Source organism: Miniopterus schreibersii (genome assembly GCF_964146895.1).
Source record: "Miniopterus schreibersii genome assembly, chromosome: 7".
Lineage (NCBI taxonomy): Eukaryota > Metazoa > Chordata > Mammalia > Chiroptera > Miniopteridae > Miniopterus > Miniopterus schreibersii.
In genome coordinates this window covers 26,255,623-26,273,790 of record NC_138108.1, presented here as the reverse complement: position 1 = coordinate 26,273,790, position 18,168 = coordinate 26,255,623, and the positions used below count along the sequence as shown (strand labels likewise).

The 18,168-nt window shown below is 36.7% G+C and overlaps 1 protein-coding gene across 6 annotated transcripts in view; it reads right to left on the bottom strand.

Annotated features, from left to right (window-relative positions):
- Positions 1–18,168, bottom strand: part of HECW2 (HECT, C2 and WW domain containing E3 ubiquitin protein ligase 2) — a 292,351-nt gene that overhangs the window by 186,487 nt on the left and 87,696 nt on the right. The gene's annotated exons all lie outside the window — the stretch shown is intronic.

Sequence of the window (18,168 nt, the reverse complement as noted above, 5' to 3'; positions counted from 1 at the left end):
TGCTGCTGCTATTAAATTTTAAAATAGCAAGACAGAAAATTTTGACATGTGCGAAACAGGTGAAATGCAACATTGAGGACAAGTTCACTTGCTCAGTTTCCTTCGCATAGGAATGTAACTCACTAAAGTCTTTTTCAGGAGCTCCTCATTTAACTACAGTGGCTGTCACAGTTAAAACTACAACACCCAGGTACTCCCTAGCCTTCCATTCCCTGTCCTTCCTTTCTTGCTTTTTTTCTCTCAATAGCAATTATTATCATCTGATGTTCCATATAGTAGCACGTACTTATTTATTTGGTTATTGTGTGCTTTCCCCACAAGAATATTAACTTGGGGAAGGATAGTCTCTTCAATAAAGGGTGATGGGGAAACAGAGCAGCCACATGCAAAGAATGAAACTGGACCGATATCTTACACCATACACAAAAAACAACTGAAAACAAATTAAAAGCTTGAATACAGAACTGAAACCATAAAATTCCTATCAGAAAACATAAGGCAGTAAGCTACTTGACATCAGTTTTGGCAGTGACATTTTGGATTTGACACCAAAAACAAAAGCAACTAAAGCAAAAATAAACAAGTGGGACTGTATCAAACTAAAAAGCCTCTGTACAGCAAAGGAAACCATTATCACAATGAAAAGACAACTACAGAATGGGAGGAAATATTTGCAAATCATGTACCTAATAAGGGGTTAATATCCAAAATATATATATTTAAAATCATATGAATCTGGTGCCAGGTGGGTACTAGAAATATTGGGGGAACACTTTGTAAAGTATATGATTGTCTAACCACTATGCTATACACCTGAAACTAATACAAAATAACATTGAATGTAGACTATAAATGAAAAATAACATTTTTTTAAATCATACAACTTAACAGTAAAAAAAAAAAATCAATTTTAAAATAGGCAGAGGAACTGAATATACATTTCTCAAAAAAAAAAATACAAATAGTCAATGGGTATATGAAAAGGTGCTCAAACATCACTAATTATCAGGGAAATGCAAATCAAAACCACAATAAAAATAAAACACCCAATGAGATATCACCTCATACCTGTTAGTATGGTTATCATCAAGAAAACAAGAGATACCGTGCTGGTGAGGATGTGGAGAAAAGGGAACCATCATGTGCCATTGGTGGGAATGTAAATTGATATAGCCACTATGGAAAACAGTACAGAGGATCCTCAAAAAATTAAAAATAGAACTATTCTATGATTCAGCAATTCCACTTCTAGGTATTTATCCAAAGGAAATGAAAACTGTATCAAAGAGCTACCTGTGTCCCATGTTCATTGCAGCATTATTAACAATAGTCAAGACATGGAAACAACCTAAGTGTCCATCAACAAATGAACGGATGAAGATGTGGCATAAAATATTCATAAAATATTATGAAGCCTAGAGAAAGAAGGAAGTCCTGCTATTTGTGACAACATGGATGGAACTTGGGGCATTACGCTAAGCGAAATAAGCCAGAGAAAGACAAATAGTGTATTATCACATTTATATATGGAATCTTAAAAAAAAAAAAAAAAGGGCAAACTATTAGAAACAGAGAGTAAAAGAGTGGTTGCCTGGAGCTGGGGCATGGGGGGAATGGGTAAAGGTTGGTAAAAGGGTACAAAATGTTATCTATATGATGAATAAGGCCTGAGGAGCTAATGTAAAACATGGTGACTATATTTGATAACACTGTATTATAAAATTGAAATTTGCTAAAAGAGTAAGTAGAACTTAAATGTTCTCACCAAAGAAAAACATGCTCATTAACGAGAGGGTGGAAATTCTTTAACAATGTACATATGCATATTACCACAATGTACATTTTAAATACCTTACAATGTTATTTATCCATTACACATCAATAAAGCTGAAAGAAAAAAAGAATGTAAGCTGCACAGAGGCAGAGAGTTTCATCTGTTTTGTTCACTATTTTATCCCTAGTGTCTACAACAGTGCCTGGTACATGGTAAGTATCGATAAATATTTGAATGAACACGTGAATGAACAGTGTGCATCTTTCTCCTAGGGACTCTTTAAGGTCCCAGGAGAATAACTGACACCTTGAGTCTCTTTTCTGGGCCTGTCCTTAACCATCCCTGACTTACTGGCGGTTCAATACTATTTCTACTATCTGGACCCACGATAACCTATTTCCTTCAGCTCCCACTTGGCCTCCATCTAAAGGAACAGGGCTTTTCCTGTTGTAATTTAGATACAGTTCCTTGTTGGCTCACTGTGAGTCTAGTCCTAAAATATCTATTTTCTTCCACATTGCCCAACTGTGAAAAAAGGTTCTTTCCAAGACCTCTGTACTTTATTCACTCAAGCACATTTGACGGTCTCACTGCCAGTGCCTTTTCTGTCTGCCCATGGATTCATGCTACCTTGCTCAGATGCCTCTACTGGCTCCACACAGAATGAATTGGTTCTACTCTACCCCTTTCAGAACTACATAATTCACCAATATATGGATTTAACATTTCCTCTGTATCTCTAGTATGTGCTGGTCTCTCCAATACACTTTTTAAAGGCTATTCTTACAAAGGTGCCCTGGAAAATCAGCACATAAGCTCCCATTAAAAAAACACTCAAAAAAACCAACAAATGAATCTTGGGTACGATAGTTACATTACAATTAATAACCTCAAATACTGAGTAAGAAGGAAGGGTTCCCTAATTTCTCCCATCCCCCACCCATTTCACAAATACTTTGAGCAAAGGGGACATTGTGCCATTCAGAGGGTCGTAGTACTTGCAAATGCATTTATTCAATTAATTTCTGTCATAAAGTTGATCTCATATTTTTAGCATTATCCCTTGAATTGAAATAACTTGGACCGGTGGGCAAGATATACTATATAAAACGGACAAAAATAAAATGAACAGGTAAACTGATACTTATCTTTGTAAATTTAGCCCTTGTTTCCCTTATATGGTATATGGTAACTCTGACATCACAATATAATTCATAATTGTTAAACAACTGAAAATCCATGAAGCCAAAAATACAGGTCAACTTCTAATCTGACAATTTCATGAAATTTTCATTTTAGTGGATTTCGACAGGCCATTCATTGTCTATAAACCCAGGGTGAGTCGAGCACCACATCAGCTTCAGCAGGCACTATAAATAATTAATGCCTAACACACTGCAGTCAAATAGAAAATGCAGGCTGTATATAACTAAACTACTTCCCTGAAAGAAATAGGCCAGAACCGTAATTGCTTAAAGCCACAACAGAAGAACTACTAAAAATTACTCTGCTTTAGAAGAAAGGGAAAAAACATATATACATGCCAAAACTGTTGTTTCTAAATGACCTCAATTTAATCAGAGAAACAGGTTAGCACAGTGCATAAGAGAGCAAGTTCCAAAGCCTGATTTCTGGGTTTCAATCATGTCTCTACTATCGAATCCCTCTGTGATCTTGGACAATTTATTTTAACTTTCTGTGCCTCCATTTTCCCACCTGTAAACTAGAGACATCATAACGCCTTTCTCATAGGATTTTGGAGAGAGCTAAATTAATTAGTTCAGGTAAAGCATTTAGAACAGTGCCTGGCATATATATAGTAAGGGCTCGATCAAGTTAACTACTAATATTATATGACTATATTCTAGTTCAATTGTATCAAGTAGAATGGGTTTTAATACTCCCCTGATTCCCCCCACTTGTTGGGAGAGTAGGCTGTCAGCATCCTCAGTTATTCAAAGCACAGCCCCAAAACCAGAAAAAGAAGCCTTGTAGGCACTGAGGAACAGCTATCCTGAAGCCCAAGCCTTAACCCCATAACCCTGACTAGGGCCATTCTCTGGTCCTCCAGCCAGAGATAAAGGTTGAAATTCTACTTTCTCACCATTATTGGGTTCATTCATTCATTCACTCATTCATTCAACAAATTTTATTGAGCACCTCCCATTTAAAAGGCATTAAGGATACAACAGGGCAAAAGACAAAGCCCATCCCCTTGTGAAGCCCGTAGTTTTACAAGAAGATATACATAGTAGACAGGCCAAGCAATGAATAAATATTTACATATTTAATATATTTATTTTTAGTAGGAAAGCAAAAATGAGTCTGAATTTGCTAGTTGAATTGAACCCTGCAAAAATGTATGAAGCATCTACTGGTATATGTCTAGCATAAAGCTACAAAGCATAGTAAATAGTAAAATGAGTAAGGTCTTCTTTCAAATTCTTTCTTTTCTTTTCCTAAAGCATAAAACAAGGCCCATATGCTCCAGGTACTTTGACTTTGTGAGGAGAAGACGAAATATTCATCTATGAAAGAATTCAATCTGGTATCAATGACACTCATGCATATGTACAATCTGTCCCCACAAATATGTGATGGAGATAATAAATGCTTGTGGGCAACAGGAAATGATAGTAATATAATATTTATAAATTGTTTTTTGTTTTCCAAAGCACTTTCACATCTATTAGCTCAAATAAGATCCCAGAATATTGTGAATGAAATTTGACACATTCCATCATCTCTTTTTTCAGATGAGGAAACTGAGGGTCTGTGAGACAAAAGGTTGGCTGAAGGAGATAAAAAATATTTGGTGGAAGAGCGAGTTTTAAAGGATCAGGAGAAAAGAAGGAATGCATGAAGAGCATTCCAGCTGCAAGCATGGATATGAAGAAGCTACCAAGTAGAAGATATGAATGGGAAGGAAAGCAAACCAAGCAGAAGCTCCAGGAGAGCAGCTTTCTCTTCACTATCCCGTCAGAAAGGCCCTCAATGTACCTAAGAGGAAAACATCACTGAACTAGCTGACAATGATGTGTGAACAACCAAGAATTCCTTAATTCTTCCTAGGGTCCTTTCCAATGCATTTTAGCAGGAAGATGCTTTTTGAGCCAAATCTCGAATTGGAGGAATCATATAATCCTGTTATATGAACACATCTGGGCTGGGCTGGGAATTTTCTAGGGACATATTTGAGGATGGGGGGCAGGGTGGGGCCTGAAACTCTGAAAATCCCAGAAACTCTTTTGGTATCTTTCAGCTCCTTTTCTTTAACGTTGAAGCTATAGGCTCTTTAAAGGCAGGAATAGTGCCCCAATGGTGCTTACGTGTGTCAGGGGAAGAGATGAGGTGGGGAACAATGGAGGTTATCCATTTCTTTAGCAAATACTCACACTGCACTTACTCTTTCTAAGATATTTACAAATATATACAGGTTATTTGTAAGTCTTGAACTTATAAATCAATAGCATCATATACTTAAATTTCACCGTGCCTCAATATATTCACCTATTAAACGGAGGTAACTTCAATGAGCTGTGCAAGACCATTGTAAGGATTAGGAAAAAAGTGAAAATGTTCAGTAAAAAGCAACTATTGTTCATAGGGAATAGAGTCAGTACATTGTAATAACCATGTAAGGTGACATGGTTACTAGACTTAGTGTGATCACTATGTAAGGTATATAAATGTTGAATCACGATGTTATACACCTGAAACTAATACTGTATATCAATTACAATTATTTAAAGATTAATTTTAAAAAAACTGTTATTTTAATAGGAAAATACTATAATCACTGAATCAATGTCTTATTTAGTCTCTAGTAGCTTCCTATGGCTGAATCTGGGAAAAGAAACACTAGGACTTGCAAAACAGTTAACAGAAATTAAATGCCAACGATCACCTTTATACATGAAAAATCACTATCAGCTCTCTCTCGTGCCAGATGACCCTGTACTTATGTAAAAAGGAGAAAAACAGTCCATCCTTCTCCTGCCTCCCTATTTAACTTGGCTTCTAGTTCCTAGAGCTCAGAAATCAGCTACATTAGGATACACAGGCCTTTGAGTTGTACAGCTCATGACTCAACCACAGCTGTTAAAGAATTGTTTCTACATAAAAACTTAATTCCAACTTCCAAAAAACCCACTTGTAAAAGAACTTTTAGAGCCCACCACTCACAAACTGGTGACTGCACATGGTGAGGGGTGAGATTAGAGAGAGAAGAGAAGAGAAAAAGGATTTGGGGCACAGAACGTGAAATAATTCAGTTGGAACCTCACCAAGAGTAATGAGCATAGAGTCATGCCAGGGTCTTAAGCAGAGGAGTCAAAATATGAAACTTATGGATGGGAAACTTAACCTGAGCACTTATATAGGGCTGACAGTCAAATTGGAAAACAGAGGTGGGACACCAGTTAGAAGCTAACTGATTAGTTAAGGCCTCTGGCACAGAATGCTGAAGAATGGAATTCAGTTACACAAAAAGGAAGCATATCAATCAGAAGTATTTCAAAAAAGAGAGCCCAAAGACTTGGCAACAGACTGAATATGGGGGATAAAAGTGAAAAAGAAATTAGGGCTAAATTCTGGACTTTCAATCAAAGTGACAACAGAATTCCAGAAACTATGATAAGGCTGAGAAAAATCAATACCATTTTGGGTGAGTTTGAAGTAAATGCAATATATCCAAGTAACTATGTCGCAAAGATTCTTGTGAGGGTGGTCTTGAGTTGCTGGTTATTATGAGGCCAGGTGTAAAACAAATATTCAAGTGTAAGTTTCTGCTTAATAATGGCCTTGGTATTTATTAATTAAAATCAACCGTGCCAATATATCTCTAAAAACATCATTCAGATGTTTTAATTTACATAACTTAGATCAATGGGAAAGAAATAAAATCAGAATGCTTACATTCCAATGAGCTGCTATGACCAAACCTGCTTTGGAAAACTTCATTTTTTCCCTTATAGGAAAAGTAATGTATTTTTAGAGTTTATGCTGCTCTAATGAGTAAAATCAAACACCATGCAAAACTGAACTTGCAAAGTTGCATAAAAATGAAAAAAAATCAAACAACTCTAAATTGTATAGTTAAAAATTTTAGTCTAGAACTACCTTATTCAATGCAATGTTCGCGTATGACAAAATTAGTGCTACTCAAACAACAGGGGGTGGCTGCCTTTCATCTTCTACTGAAATCTAAAAATTCTTGATTGGCTTCTTGGTTTCATACCTATGCCTTGTGCAATGAGAAAGACAAATTTCCTTCAGAACATTATCCATGCTCTTCTGAAAAGCTTTAGAAGATAAAGCTGATAGTAAGGGAACTGAGTAGTCCCCACTATATTTATTACACAGAAAGCAGGTTCTCTAAAGCTCTTAGATAATCCCACCCATGGTAAGCCTCTGCTGCTGCTCTGTCCCCTTCCCAACAGACACAATTTACCATGATGTAGCACTCCTTTAAAAACCCTCCCTCTTCTAATTGTGCTGAGGTTTACACTATGCTGCTCTCTCCGATAACAGACATCGGCTTAAACAACAACCGAAAACAAAATCACTTTTCTTCCAGAGGTCAAGAGAGATGTAATTACTAAGCAAATTGCAAAACACCTTAGTATACAACTTCATCTCCAAAAGCAGCAGATTTTGTTTAGAAGATACAGCCAACGACAGGTGACAAATACATTAAGCAAGTGTTTTTATTTAAAATTTTTTTGCTAAACAATTTGGAGGTGAATGTCAATTTACTAAACCTTGCACCTGAAGGGTAAACTACTGAACACATTCATTATCAAATGATTTTTACAGACTGGAAATGCCCCCCAGGATTTTAACCTACACTGGACATTGATAAATAAAACCAATATAATAACTAATATCCTGTTTAACCCTTCAAATCCCCCCCCAACACCACACACACACACACACACACACACACACACACACACACCTGTTCAACATGCAAAGTGTGGGTTAAGGATGCAGTTCCTTCAGTATCATCATCCTACTTATTGATGATACCAAGTTTAATTCAAGGATAAAAATGTTTGAAAGTTTTCCCCAAAGGACTACCTGCATTTTCATAGCACTACAGTTTTCAAATATTTTTGACCAACAAGAGATCCTTTTTAGCTAGGTACCCATTATCCATTATGCCAAGGAGCTGAAGAAAGCAAAAAATATATATATATATCACAAAACAATGAACGGAAGACTTTTTACATTAGTCCCTATTCCACCATTTCTCCGGCGCAATGACAGAGTCAATCCCTGCCAGTCACATCTCTGCATTAGTCAGTCACTCACTGAATTCCAGGCAGTCCAACAATAAAATGACTGCAAAGAGAAACTGCATGAGCTAATAAAACATTCAGGAATTCCCGAAAGTCAGCGAAAGAGATTTTGAAAAACTACTTGAATCACGTGCAAAACCACTGATTAATAAGGGTCTGGCAGAATTAGAAGAGCTGACAACTGAAGGAGAAGAAAATTAAGAGCAATTTGAATGTTACAGGATTAAGGAGAGGCTGTGGGATGATTGACACAGCCCGGCATAGTTTTTGTAATATGATTTCCATGATTGTGGGAAGAAAGACAAATATATTGTGCTATCATACAATTTTCTAGAAAAAATTAACCCCCAAACCCTCTAAAAATTTCAACACGTCATTTGTTCTTTTATCCTTCTAATAGTTAAGCCATATTTATGACTATAATCAAAACTTTATTGTAAGATAACTGATTCCCATAATTTGAACTTTTGTTTGTCAAAAACCAAACCCCTTTCCCGCTATTTACTATGAAATTTGGTTTCCCAATGTAAGAGGATTGACTTTAATAGGCCTACATTTCTGGTATCACCTGACCCACCCTCATTCCCATGTTATCTCTACAGCTACCCTATGATGGAGCTGCTAATTCTAGGTTTTATTTCCAGGTGAAGGCACCAAGCTGGTGGGTGACACAGCTGAGTACCACACTTAGGCCTTTAAAGCCTGAGTCTCTCCCCATGTGCCATAGTTCCTTATGGCTTCTGTAACAAGGCCACATCGTGTAGGACCCAGGGTTACCCACAAAATTGGGAGGAAAGGTGAAATCATCTCTTTACAGGGCTTAAAGTCAGTTCCTTAAACGCAGGTGCCAAGCAAGCTCCCACTGCCAAAGCAGAGCTCCTGCGTTACCTGACTTGCCTTGCTTTCTCCCACCTTCCGGTTCTCATTTTTGGTCCATCTACTGGAAGCTTTGCAGAACATAGGAAGTCATCACTTACTTATTTGTTATGAGCCACAGATTTATCATTATCAGTCAACTTTACAAGCCCAGAATGTTGTCGAGAAGCAGCAATTTCCCTCTTTCAAGACAGTCTCCGTGGACTCTGACAACTGTACTGAGCAGGTTTAGTAGAGGCCCTAAAGAGTGGCTTCGCTGATGGGAGCCCTTCCAGAGTAAGACTCAACAAAAACCACGTTTTGTGCCTTTCTCTTCTCACCCACCCATTTTTAAAGGATAATGGACACATATTTAAAAGAATCCCTGAGCAAGCACATGAACGCTTACACTTAGAAACCCTGCGGTAAGCTGCCAAGTTCTGCCTCCTATGTTAATGCCGAGGCTGCTTTCCGTAGCATCTGAGTACGTGTTAAAAGGAAGACAGTGATGGCTTATCCTAAAGACACAGGGAAGAAGGGCAGACTTGGTGACGCCAAGTCCGAGAGCCTCACCTGAATGCATTGATGCCTGCACACAACTAGTTCTCAGGTACCCTAATGACTCCCCGGCTGACTTCAGGGCCACAGACGTTCGGACACAAAGCAATTTAGTCTCCAGCTCTTTCCATTCCCCTTATTTTTGCCAGGTGTCTACTGCAGCAGCAGAGACACAGTAACTATTGAAAGGGGAACAAATGAGAACATATGGATGAACTAAGGTCTGAAGTATGGTGGAATAATTTCTAGAGAATAGATAATTCTTACAAAATAATGATAGACCTATTTTAATTAGGTTATAAATCAGTTAAAGTTATATGACTTTAAGTAAAATTGCCAATTTCTTTCTAAAGATGCTGAAAAATTTCATTTGTTCCAATGAGTCAAGTTATTCTAACTTATTAAATTTATAGAAATTGGATTCCTGCTCCCAAATTCAATATACTATAAGAAAAAGCATTTGAATTCATAGATTAAAATCTATTCAAATAAATCCATTCATTTTTATAAATAAAAATTAAATATTTATTTTTCTCTTAGAATGCTACATTATTAAATTTAGAAAGATACCATGGCTTTCAATAATAGCTCCAAACAAATTAAAATGCAAATCAATTATAACTGGTTGCAATTGAGGGAAATCGAAAAACACTGTGTACTTATCCCATTAATCTAATTATTTTTTAAAAGAATGATACCAGTGGAAACCAAAAACCCACTGTTTACAATAGTAAGCCCTTCTGCCCTGATACATGAATAACCAGGATAAAGAAGAGATTCTGAGCCTTAAGTATAAGTACTTCTCTCCTCTCTCCTCCTGGAAGAGGAAAGTGTCCCCCTGCCTGCCTTCTGGAGGTATGAGGACCTTGGTCATCAGCCAGGCTGAGAACAAGGGAGAGGGTTATAGATGGCTCTGGACCAAGTAGCTTGGTATCTTCCCAATTATATTCAAGTTTATTAAACTTTTAAAAGAGTCAAAAATCAACTGAGAGGCTTGAGTCATTCTAAAATATTTTCAGTTCTATTTCCCATAAAATTTAAAGTGACAATTATTTAAACTGAATAAAAAAATTTAAAAAACACAAGATTTTATTTATCCCCATCTTTATTCAATAAAAAAAAAAAAAATTCATGGCATGTTGCAGCCGGACATTCAACAAACTGAAAGAAGTCAGTGAGGAAAGCAAGGGGAAGTAAGCCAGAAGTCAAGATTACACCCAGAACTCACACCACTCAGTACTGCTCAAATACTAGAAATGGGCCCTTAATTTGTCTCTGAACTTTCTAGCATCCCAACCAAAGAGTTGCAAAAATGACAGACCTAGTCCACATATCCATGAGATAAACACAAATGGTTTCCTGGTGATGATACCTGAGAGAATTTTCTCCTATTAATCTTTACAATGTATGAAGTATTAACTTGCATTCTTACATCTACATCAAGTACAGCAGTATTACTGTATTATCATTTCCATGACATCTTATTGGCTTAATACACATAGCGCCAACGCAGGCACGTCCATACATAGTTCTATAATGGTTTACAATGTCCATTCTGAGCTACCAACTACACACTGGTATTCAGCATCTGACATGTGGCCAGTCCAAACTGGAGATATGCTGTAAGGATGAAATAAACAGTAGATTTAAAGAATTACTATAAAAAAATAAAATATCTCATTAATAAGTTTTCTACCAATTACACATTGAATGATAGTATTTTAAATAGATTGGCTTAAGCAAAATAGATTATTAATATTAATCTCACCTGTTGTTTTTACCCTTTTGGCTCACATTATATATCTACTGAACAGCTATATACTCCAGCTTAATTCAAGGGTAAATTTTAGACTTAAATTTTAGATCTTAAAGCAATGGCTAGACTTCATATTTTTAAAACAATTTTTGGTAAATAGTTTTATAAATGAGTTTCTCATAAGAAAGTGACAATAAAAAGTTCAAGATACTGTCTATTAATAGAAATCTGACCTTGAATGTGTGACACAAGTGACTAAAGGCAAAGCCGCTGGGAAGGGTCTCGTCCTTTTATGAACACGAAGGAAATTGACCAGTACGCGCGCTTATACACAAGGCCACTCTTCTCCTGTGTGGAGGTTGCTGGAGAGATCATTTCTGGGCGAGATCTTCCTCAGAAAACAATTCTGGGCCTTGTCTATGTATCACCAAATGAGGGACTGACCCCAAAGCTCTTAGGAAAAAAATGGACCCAATAAACACAGCCTGGTATATTTTCATAGCAGGGCTACTGTCCAATGAGATAATCCTATGATTTCAGCAAATCAATTCCAGGCCTGGGAATATAAAAATAACTAAGACTAAGCCCCATCCACAAGGACTAATGAGACTCCATGATGATACTGTGGCCTCTGATGAAAAGAACCTGATTTTCTGGTAAACTTGCTCTTAATGGTAATTAGTTCTGTCCTAATTAATACATTTAGAGAACTCAGCAACACCTTTATATGTATTCATTCTGCCTATAGAAACCATGTAAACAAATTAATCCACTCATACAAGAGAGAAGAGGGCGAGCTCCACTCCTCTTTAAGAAAAGAGACTTTTATGACTGAAAGAACCTAATCGCTGAGGGTTTGGGGTTCCCTGCAAGAAATGAGTTGTGACTCTTCTTTTAAATCATAAAAGTGTAGGATCTCTGACTGGATCAATGCTAAAGTCTATCAGACAATTAATTACTCCTAAAGAAGACTCTGAAAGAATGTAGCCAACTAAATTAGTATTAAGTACATGTACTCAGAGTCTAAGTAAAAAACACTCTCAAAGCGCTTCAGTACCAGCCCAGTCCAAAACCAGGGTGGGTGTGCAATGCAGCACAAGCTTTGAGAGGTTTTACATCAAACGAAGATTTCAGAAGGAAAGAACATTCTAATTAGGATCTGAATATATGATCACAAAAGAAAAATTTTAACTGTTTGACAAGAGATTCCTGACTATTAATGGCACTTGTTGATTTTAAATGCAGCTTTAAAATATCATCTGCTTTAACGTTCAGTGATAGCTTCTACTTAGTTACTTAACAGAGTTCTATCTTTACATAAATTATGTTATGGAAATAAGTCAGGTTTAAATCAGAAAGCTGAAGCCAACTAGGGTGGGTGCTGAGGTTTAGAACACATCCAAAGCTCATTAGCCCCACCTAATGACCGAACACCTAGCTCTCTGGAGCAGTTTTTGTGCAGGGAATAAATAACTTAGGAAGTTGAAACTTCAGAAACAAAACTGACATGAGCTTCATGAAAAGCTCCATGTAAAGGACTGCCTTGAATTTAGAAAGCATGAAACCAAGGTAAAACTTGCCAACCTAATTTCACACAAAAATGTAGGAGTTAAGGGAATGAGAAAAAGAAATACTTCTAGAGCGTTTTCCAGATTTAAAAATAACACATGCCCACTATCAAATTTCAAAAAAGATGAGACAAGATAAAGAAGATAAATATCATATATAATGCCACCACCCAGAGATGCCAGCCCACTGCATTTTGGTCTATAAATGCATGCATAACTACTTAGATGTACAGATAAGATGAGATCATGCCACAGAGTACAAACTGTTTTATAACCTGCTCTCTTTTTTACACAAAACATAATGCAGGCATTCATATTAATAAACACAGCACTGTATCACCCTTTTAAATAGTTTTATGACATTCCACTGATGCTGTACCACAATTTAATTAAACAACTTCCTGAAAATGGTCATTTAGATTCTTGCTATAAACCATACTGTAAACACATACTCATACATTCATTATTGTACTTGTCTGATTACTTCCTTAGAAGTGGAATTGCTGGATCATACGTTGTTGAAAAGTGATACCATGATACCTTTAGAAAGGAGCTCCAATAAACATTCCCCACACCTTCAGTGCAGAGGAGATGGCTATTTCCTTCCAGATGCCTTCACCGACACTAAATGTTACCAATCTTTGGAGGTAGTTTAGTAGATAAGAGAATGGGTCCTAGAACTAAGATTCTATAGCTGGATTCAAATCCCAGCTCTCTCATGGACTAGCTCTAGAACCATCGGGAAGTTACTCAACATTTCTGCATATTTTTGTAAAGCAGAGATTACATCTTTATATCTGCCTGAAAGGGTTGTTTTTAATGAGTAAATGAGTTACTATAACACCTGATACACAGTAAGTACTCAATAAATATCTGCTCCTATTATATTAGATAGCGCCCCTCTGAAAGGTAAAAACATATCTCATTTTTTGTTTAATCTGTATTTATTTGATTCTTACTAGGATTAAACATAGGCGTTCTTATTTAATTTTTATAAATATTTTCATTTCCTTGGCCTATTTTTTTAAGTAGCCAATCACATCACTTACAAATAATGGTGATTTCTCTATCTTCCTGACTTATTTTGGAAAGATAATTGTGTTGGTTAGAATTTCTAAAACAAAATTGAGTAATATTAGTGGTCATAAATATCCTTATCTCATTCATGACTTTATAGTAATAAAAACATTTTTAAAGTATTTGAAAATTCAGAATTTTAAAATGTGATGGCATAGACAACTTTTCTATACATTTTTCTGACAAGAATTCTGGAAATATAAATTCTGCATTGTTTCTAAATTTTGGCATTCTTTGGGGAGAAAAGTCTTCTTCAATATTTTTAGTTAAAATAAACTTTATTAACCAAACTTGTATATACTTTAAGTAAAGACCGTAGTAATATTTAACACTAGAAATATGAAATATAGAATAAAAAACATATTACTCAAATTAAATTGTAAACTAGCAAAAGAAATCCAAAAGACAATAATGTAGTTTGTCCAATGACCTAGAATCAATTATTTTTGTTAAAGAAATATACCATATAAATAACAGAAAATTTTTAAACTACCATTTGCAACCAAATATATCAAGCCCTTTACTGTTTTTGTTTTCAAGCCCTTTATTTTAAACAGCTGCATTTTAATTTTGTATTTTTTACTCTGTGTTTTCATCCTACAACAGCATATAAATTTCAGAAGAAAGACTCCATTTGTCACAATTCACACCCCCATACTCCCACACTCTGAAAGGGAGCCTGAATTATTTCTAGATATAAAAGCCTTCACATACAAATTGAGCCCCTCCTTGCTAATCCACAAAATGAGGGATACTCTAACAACAGAACAGGTTAGCTCCTTTTTTCCCAAGTTAAACAACAGAAAGGACACTGTACTAAAATTCTGCACTAAATCACATATTCTGGAGGATCTCACCCAAGTCTTAACAAAATACATAAGCCTGCTTGCTGACTGCCTGAGACATAAACCTAGAGGCAAAATTATAAAGCAGAATAGTAACACATTTACTAAGGACTTAAAGTGTGCCAGACCTTATGCTATGAGCTTATACAATACATATTATCTCCCATCACCAATTTACCTTACCCCAGCAAGGAAAAGACTGCCACCCAACTGGCTGCACACTGCCTTTGCCCCACAGTCTTCCAAGAGCCCCCTTTAAACACACTGCAAATGGCTCTGTGGGAGTCATGACTGACCAGCTGTCCTCTGAAGAAAGATGGGGGACATTTCAGGGCCGCGGGCACAGCGCATAGTTTGAGCTTTGACTGGTGAGAGATTGATTACTAGAGATCACGACAATCAGCATATAAGGATAATCTTATCCCAGAGTGGAGGACAAGGTAAAATGACACTTAAGTGTGACCAGATGGCCTTCCTATTTACCCTCCTGGGGCACTTCCCTTAAATAAGAGTGAGCATGGCTAAGGAACTCTTGGATTTACTTTTCTACAGAATGTAAAACAAAGGAAGTTTATCAGGCAAAATACACTAATTTAGCAAAACTACCTGATAGAGCAGTTACAGCGCTCTTCAACAAAAGAGGCTTCAAATTTTAAAAACCTCATTTTCTTCATTCTTTAATACACCACATATATGGACTGTTCATTTGAAAGAGCTAAAAGATTCCTGAATAATTCGTTTATTGGTTCATATGCATCTATTTCTGGTATTCATACTCCTTCAACAAACTCCAAGCGGAGAAGAAACATACAAATTAAGCCTAAGCAGCAGAAGTCATCTGGAAAGCATCAGTAGAGCCTAATGAATAGATAGGGGATGGAACTGAGTAATGAAATTCTGAATGTTGAGCTGCTGACACGATTGGTAAGACACTAGATACGGTAGTCTCTAGTCTGATTTCATAAAGTTTTGATCATGTCACGTTCCAAGTGTTTACCATTGCTTCATTTCAACACCAAATTTAGAACTAAAAGGACTCTCAGATAGAATCTAGTCTAATTTGTCATTTTTGAATAACACCAACTGACTTTCTGAGTGCCATATGATTTCTGTTTCAAGGTCATACAGTTTGTAATCAACAGACCTGAAATTATGAGCCATATTTCTCATCTACAGGCCTCACTACATGGAATTGGCACCTGTCAACTATGTTCCATGTGAGGTCATCTTGCAGAGATGTTCAATATATTAGCATGTGAAAGATCTTTTGAAAGGATTTCTTTTTAAAATACTACACTTTTAAAGAATGTGTGAGTTTCTCAGACATCTATCCACAGAATAATACTTTCTACAAACTGGATCAAAGAATCCAGAAATAATATAAATCGATTATCCCAACCTACTCACAGTACTGTCCTATTCCAGACTTCTATTAACTATGACCTTACCAAAGTCACAAAACCACACTGGTCATCCATTTTCTCGCCTATACAAATGAAAAAGTAGGCCCTGGCTGGGTGGCTCAGTTGGCTGGAGTGTAGTCCCATGCACCAAAAGGTTGTGGGTTCAATTCCCAGTTAGGGTACAAACCTAGGTCGTGGGTTCAATCCCCAGTCAGGGCACATGCAGTAGGCAACCAATGGATGTTTCTCACATCGATGTTTCTCTCTCTCCCTCTCTCTCTCTCTCTGTCCCCATCCTCTCTCTCTAAAATCAATAAAATAAAATAAAATGAATGAAAGGGTAGGACTATATAACCTCCAAGACATCTCCCAGCTTTACAAATTTATAAGTCTGTGATTTGTTTACAAATCAGAATAATTATGTTTCCTACTTCTGTTTTCCTTTTCCTCACTACTACCACAAAACCTGAAAAGGCCAAGTACAGAAGCAGTCTATACTTAGGAAACATGCCAAAATCCGGCACTGTTTATCAATATGGTATTTGATCCAAAGAATCAAAAGGGAGGGTACTCACAATTCCTTAAGGCCACCATGGTCTACTGTACTAAGAACTGTTTCCCTCTCCTCTGCCCTCTACCAGTTTTATTATATTCTTTCCTGATTACCCAAACTCTGACAGTGAAAGGTTTTAAATTCTTGGAATCTGGCTTTAACTGTTACACACCACCCCACCCCCCGTGAATGAAAATCTATGACTTGGCACTGCTGGCTACTGACTGAAGAAAACGATACAAGGTTCTAAAAGGCGCCAGAGCGGAAACTAGGAAACCAGCTGATGAAACAACAAGAATAGAAACACACTGACCTAATGACCATGCGTGCAGATGACTAAGTACAAGGTGTTCATTAAGCATTTATTTTATGTCCATGGGAGGCACTACAGAGTATACAGAAAAAGGAAAAAGACTCAGTTCGTGTTCTCTAGAAATTTACTGTCCAGTGAGGAGACATTAAAAAAACAACAAGCCTGGCCGGGCGTGGCTCCGCTGATGAGCATCCAGGAGATCGGGGTTCAATTCCTGGTCAGGGCACATGCCCGGGTTACAGGTTCGATCCCCAGTCAGGGGGTGTGCAGGAGGCAGCTGATCAATAACTCTCTCATCACTGATGTTTCTGTTTCTCTCTCTCCCTCTCCCTTCCTCTCTCTGAAATCAATAAAGATATATTTTTAAAAATAAATAAATAAACAAACAACAAACAGCACAGGACTACAAAAATTAAATGTCAGATTCTGCACATAAGTAATAGAGGAATTATGGTTAATTGGCAATGACATGCAAAATAAATTGGCCCAAATAAAAGAATAGAATTAGGGAGGCCAGACTTTCTCGTAGACTTTGGATTCTACTCAACCCACTGTATTTTCTTCAGTGCAAATTCTATTATATGATTCAATATGACAATGATATTTCTGGATCCATTAACAGTGTTTTCCAGATGGCCAATTCCTGGTTATGCTTTAATCAGGTCTTAGCTAAATAGAATCTTAAAACAATATAATCACTACTTCCCAGAAATGTAATCAAAACAGGTTTCTTTTTTATTAAAAGGTCTTCTTTTAAGGCCATTTATTTATAAAGGAGTTTTGAATTTTTAGTAAATGACAAATTCATAACTCTATGAAACAAGCCTTAACCACCACCACACACACATGAAAAAGACACAAAAAATGAAATAATCTTCCATGCTTAACAACTCTGAGTATTAATGGATGTAAATCAGGTCAAAACAACCGGGCTCTTTCATCTCAACATTAGAAATGTATAATCAAAGGAGACCCACGGAGAGCAAATGGAAAGACTAAAACATAAAAGGAAAAGCCTTAAGGGAGTGGCCTAAGCAGATGAAACAACTGGCACCAGAAGAAGGACAGCAGCTCTCCCCTGCTCACCGTCCCTTGTTCCAGGAAGACTTGCTATCAAGAGAGATGCCTCCTGACTTGCACCAGCAGCAAAAGAAACTGCAAATT